Below are 6,494 nucleotides of genomic sequence, written 5' to 3'. Positions count from 1 at the left end.
ACAGCAAATGAGTTCTCTTGAGCTCTCTTTTTCGTGCTCCTTGGCACATACAGCTGCTGTGCACTGCTTACAAGGCCAGTACTATTTGTAAAAGCCATGGAAGTGCATTGGTTTCAAGACACAGAAGCAGCAGGTAGCCCTGAAATGTTTGTGTCATGTTCCTCAGGGCTTGTCCAAGCATATCTGGTACAAATACAGCACTTCAGTTGGTGTTTTGTGGTAGTGCAAGCAAGGAGAAAGGGAAATTCATTTGTACTTCTGGTTTTTCTCAGGTATGTTTAGATAAACAAGAAAAGGCCTTATGTTCAAAAATCCTGGTTGATTTGCATCCTCTGAGTGCCAGTGACATGTTCAATAATTAGCTCTGTCAGTCATAAATTTATTTTAGCAGACATTTTTTCATGAAGAATTAGTGAAACAAGACTTAATGGAAAATGTCTTTTGAATAGAAAAATTATTAAACCAACAGAAAAAAGGCTTCTCCTAAAATGTCAACACTGTCAAAATAAAAATGTTAAAAATTTTTATTTCTTTTTTTTATTTAGTTTAAAGAAGAAAGAACTATGTTTAGCAAGTTACCAGTTATATGAACACATATGCGAATGAGATCACAATAAAAATTCAGCTAATTACATAATAAATGAGGAGGAACAGATTGGCTAGACCAGGATTAAACTACTAATTTTATTTTGCTAATTATAAACCTTGAGATTTTGATATTTCTTCATCTCAGGCGTCACAGAAATGTCACATATCTACTCCAAGAGCAGGTAATGGAAGAGAAGAAATACAGGAGCCATTATTCAAATGTTTTAGGCCACAATTAAATGAGCTTGGAACTGCATCATATCATTTGTCTCAGTCATCCTTCAGTTTCCTTACAGAAATCTGAGTTCTGGTCAGATCATCCTGTGTGAGGTACAGCTCTCCTGCTGTCACTGCAGCAGGCTCGGGTCTGGAATGAAAATCTCTCTTTCTACAGAAACTTGCAGAGAGTTGCCAGTATTGGTCCCCAAAATTACTGTAAGGTTAAGGTGTGTGGGGCTGAAACCAAAGCTTTCCTTTACCATGTCCTGTTCTAGAAGAGAACCAGTGTGAGCTGCTTCAGAACAATGGTCTGCCACTTATGATTCAGGTATTGACAGAATCTCAGGACGAGGAACTCATCAAAGCTGCTACTTTTGTGCTGCAGAACTGCAAACAAATGAGTAAGCTTGCTGTTACTGCTTTAAAAATGAGAGTGATTGTTTCCATCTCTGTGTTCTGCTGATTCCCCAAGTGACTTTAACTGCGGCAGCTTTGTAATTCTGTGTACTCCAAAAGATGTTTGTTTTCTGCACTTAAAAAGTTGCTTATTTGTCATCAAGAACTGCCTTAGGCAGAAAAAAGAGAAGTAAAAATTTCAACAGTGTTGCAAAAATGCATTTGTGAAACCTCTCCATGTAGGGCCAGTTCTTAAAGCTTTCCCATCTATAAATTGTGTGGAAAATACGAACATTATCATTTAACACACACTGGATACTCTCTTCCTGGGGATGTACCAGTAGAGGGAGAGAATAAACCAGGAGATAATCAAGCCCAAAATCACCGTGTCTACATTAATTTGTAATATTAGGAAATGGTGATCTTTTTTTTCTAAAATAGGATGTATTTTTAGATCCCCTTTTTTAGCTTTTTATTACTTATCTGTACAATCCCTCCCATCAAACAGAGAGACCTTGTCCTCTAATCTCTAGAGTGTGGAGGGTGTGCAATTGCTAATTAGGAAAAAACAAACAGGTGTCCACATTTCTATGCTGCAAGCACAACTGAGAGGTTTGTGTACTATTGAGGGTGTGTGTGGAAGAATGGATTGTAAGAGAATAGAGATAGTGCTGCAGGTAATCTCACCCTGGTAAGGTGCAGCTGTGTAAAACAGGTGAGGATCCTTAAGGGAAAAAGGTGTAAGATTGAGGAGATGAGGAGATTTGTAGTGTCCGTTAATATGAATTAGTTTTTTTTAAAAAAGCAGTGACTCATACTGGTGAAGAACCCAGAATTAATTCAATGAAATAGCTTTTTTTTTTTTCCACAGTATCCCTGTGAAAATAGTTTATAGGAACTATAATTGCAAGTTCACCTCTTATAACTGCAGCATATGTTTCAAGTGTGTTAACATGTATGCATAAATTTAAGTTTTATAAAAAATGTTATTTTGCATTAAATTATTGGGGCTGTCCTTCAGCATGCTAAATATAATAAATATTTTTAAATGTTAATTGATAAAATTTTAATGTTTTATAGTTTATAAAGCTGAACAGTTGTCTCTGAAATTATGTGATAACTCATTAAATGTGAACAATGCAGAAGAATTGGATGTGCAAGTCAGAAAGAGATGTCTGCAAGACTACTGGAAGAAAGCAAAAGAAATGTTACACAGAATAAACTCAATTGAAAAACAGCATGATGAGGTTGGCCTACTTACCAAAATAGTATAAAACTAGTCACATCTTTCTAGAGTTTAAGGAGAAGGCGAAAGTAAATCCTTAAGATAATTTCCATGTGAGCAAAAAACCCAGGAAAAAACATTGGATTTGTGTGAAACTACAGCCTGCAGCTTTTATCAGTATTGTAGATCAGACTGAGTTACAGGTGTGCAGAGAATGGAGGCGTCTGTATTGCATGAAGTACTCTTGTTTATTGTAACCCCAGATTTTCCACGAGATAGAAAAAGAAGTTGAATTAATTTTTAATTGCTGGACATTCAAACCTGTAATTTTAACATTTGCATGCATGAAATGCTCAGGGTTGTACAGCTGTTGGAACTGATTGACAGATCTGCCCCAAAGGGTGGATATTGTACGTTCACTGGAATAACAGCAGAACACTCAGCCTGACAAAGCCTGGGGCAGAGCTCAAACTCCCTCCTCTTGCAAAAAGCAAGAGCAGCACACCTTTCAACTAAATACGGGATAACCCTTTTGGGCTTTCTTAACGTGACTTCCATCTCTTCTTTCTCCTTCTAGAATAATTCTTCTGCAAAAAAAAAAAACAGTTTGTTTTTTTTTTTGGAGAGGACCTGTCTGCACTAAATGGTAAGGTATGAATTAGCATCTTCAGTTTTTAAAGGGAAACAACTGTTCTTGTGTATTTTTCAGGAAATCCATCTTTATTAAGATTTTGATACTGCATACTTCCAGCCACTTAACACTGATTTAAATTGCTGGGCTTTGAAACAGTGACTAATTCCCACTGATCTCAATGGAACCTTGAAGTGACCAGTGATGACTGCTCCCAAAGATCCTATTCCCCATTTTATCCCAGAATGCCCAGAAATGAACCATATTAAACTGACTCATTCAGTGTGGCTCTACAAGACTAGTGCTATACATAGAGAAATATGTGGATCTGACATAGGTGCCTTTATGACCATATTTTAAGCATTCATAAATACTTAAAGAAAGACTCTTCAGAAAGCACCAAAGTCAGTAGTTCAAGCAACAATCTCCTTTGAAAATCAGTGCAGTTTCCTTTAACTGAGGGTTTTAGTGTGCTTTTCTTGCCTGTGTAATTTGCTGCAAATTGCAATTGAAGTATTTTCCTTTTCCTTTCCTTCAGAATGCTTTAGTAGCAGAGGTAGGTAATGACTGAAGGAGGTGTGGAATGACACAGATTTTTTTTTCTCCCTTCTTTTCAAAATAATACATATTACATATAATAATTAAGTATGTTACTGTGCTGCCAGGTTGGTATGCTCTAATTTTGTCCACTGACAGTCTGGATTTCCTTTCAAACTTGAAGGATAATTTATTTTTTTATCTCTTTCAGGACATTATTGAGACTGGTAGAACAATGAAAGCTCTGCTTTCAAAAATAAAAGACAAGAAACCAAGGATGGTAAAAGGTACATTCTTGTAAGGTGAAAGGATAAAGCCCCTAAGTAACATATTCAAATCCTTTGGGTGAATAGTCAGTGTATGCTGACAGGTGCTTGTTTTGCCTGAAGTTTGGAGTGGGAGGAAGCAAATGCAGGAAGTAATCCTTATCCAGCTGCTGAAAAATTAAATGTTAAACTGGGAAATTTACCTGTGCACTACCATCTTCACTGCTCAAATTAATAAAAAAAAGGTTTTATGGCTCTTTCCATGTAGTCCATAAAGTCTGATGCATTCTCTGTTTCTTACTTTATGTTTGAAGGAAATTCATCTCTTTCCATAGGTTTTCTAACACCACCTCAGTTGCCTCAATACTAGAATGACAACACTCTGAAGATTTCTTAATACTCTCAACTGTAGAGATTTCCAGAATCTAAGAGTCTGTCAGCACTGGGAAGATGACTTCAAGTAGCATTCCAGATCTGCTTTTAGTAGATCTCTGAAGAAAATTTGTGGAATATCCCTGTGTCTGACAGGTAACCACAATGCTTTATAAATACAGTTGCTTTAAGCATCAGTTATTCAGACAGTCCTTCTAGTGACTGTCCAGGAGGTTCTCAGTTTCTTCTGAAGTGCACAGGCAAAGTAGGAATAGATGTAATTTTGCAGAAGAAATTGTCCTTTTCTCCCTCCCTCCCCACTAAAATCATTACCAGCCACTTGGAGGTGCTTCCCCCTCTGTGCTATTCTAGTGTCCATTGCTGCATGGAAGGGCAAAGATCTGAGACACAGGATTGAAGGGAACTGAATAACTGAATACAAAGTTGAGCCACTCGGACAGAAAGATCAGAGCCTTTGCTTCTCCCTCCACTACAAGGCTGGACACTACTTTCTGTGCAATAATCTCACTGGTTTAATTTAAGTGCACGATTTTAGACACTTATGGGGAGGTGTGGCAGAATGGGAGTCTAGAGCTTAGAGCAAGGCATTTTAAAAACCAACCTTCTCTGCTCTGCCTTACAGCCTGCTCGTTCAAAGGACATGTCAGAGTCCAGGTTACAGACCAGACTGTAAGTAGCGTGTTTTTCTTGGGGTTTTTTTTTCCTATATTTTCCAAAACAGTCCTGCGATTTCACTTCAGGCAGCACATTTGACAACTGGCACATAAGTTTCATGAAGGCCAAGAGAAATGGGGAGAAACTACATAAAAAGCTAATGACCAGCTATGCTATCCTGAGACCTCATGACCACCTTGTTCTTTTCCCCTGGTTGGCCTGAGTGCAGGTTTAGCTGTTTGATGTACAAATTTAACTATTTAGATAGTAAAAACAGATCAAACCTTAACTGTGTTTTGCTTTGCTTTGACCCTAGAGGGCATTTGTTTTGACTCCACATTACTAAACTTGCCTTGTTTCCAAACTGAAGAGTCCTACTGAATCACAGTCCTACTGAATCATGCTAATGACTGCTTCAGAGATTTAAATTGAGCTGGTAATGCAATATAGGTGCACAAAAAATGCTTGTGCTTCACCTTTTCATAATTCTACTCCACAAGTCTCATGGCTCAGCCATGCTGCAGGACATTCTAAACCCCCAGGACTGGTGAGCAGCATACAATCTGTGGCCCCATCTGAAAAGAAAATAACTTGTAATTTGACTTTAATTGGATATTTGTCTGTCTTAGTTCAATCCTATGTTGCTCTTCTGTCACCAAGTCTTTAAAGTGGCCGTGCAGGCACTCTGTGGGAAGGTTTTCCACACACTTATGGATAACATGACTGTAAGATCTCTCTTCCCTTATTCCATTACAGCTTCCTTAGGCTGCACAGATTAGGAGACTTAGAAATATCATAAATTAATAGGGTTGGTCTTTTTTCCCTCCTTTGTTTTCAAAAGGACTTACTTAATTCTGGTTAACTCGGAAAGTTTTTCATTTCTAAGTCTTTCTACTAAGACAAACCAGTTCTGCTGAAGACACAATCAATCTGTGCTATTGCTCAGTAGCATAAGGTGTATGCAGTAATTTAACAAACCTAAGTTCTTTAGAATAGATAAACCTATATATTACAGATAAACTTGGAAAGAATATTAAAATCTCGAGTTTACTGCAAGGAAACTTGCAAAAGTTATGGTTCTAGTGGTTTTTTATTACAATGCTGGGAATATAACTGAAAATCAGTCTTGCATTTCATTTGAAGATACAGGTTGATAAATATTGTAGGTTGTTTTTTTTTTTTTTCCGTTTAGCACATCTGTGTTCTGAAAGAGAACGCCAGAGAGAAATACAGGATGTGATAATGTCAGTCTTCCGGAGCACTAATTCCTGGCTGCTGATTAGGTGATAAACCATTACACCAGGAAATTACTTCTGCTCCTTGTGTGTCCCTAAGAACCAGAAGCTGCATGTTACTGCCCAGGACCTGCAGCTCGCTGATTCCCACTTGTACTGTGCGCTGAACACCAACTGTTGAGACCCTGGGTTTTCCCCGTGGTGACGGAGCAGCCGGGAGCTGGGGGCAAGGGTCTGGCGACATGGAGCGCTGCCACCGTGCACGTCACATTCCTGGCCCCGGAGCGGATTCCAGGGCTGGGACGAGCGGGGCCCCAGGCCCGCCCGGCGTCCCCGGCCCGGCCCGGCCC

Source organism: Geospiza fortis, unplaced genomic scaffold (genome assembly GCF_000277835.1).
Source record: "Geospiza fortis unplaced genomic scaffold, GeoFor_1.0 scaffold18, whole genome shotgun sequence".
Classification (NCBI taxonomy): domain Eukaryota; kingdom Metazoa; phylum Chordata; class Aves; order Passeriformes; family Thraupidae; genus Geospiza; species Geospiza fortis.
Note: the sequence above shows the minus strand (reverse complement) of the source record.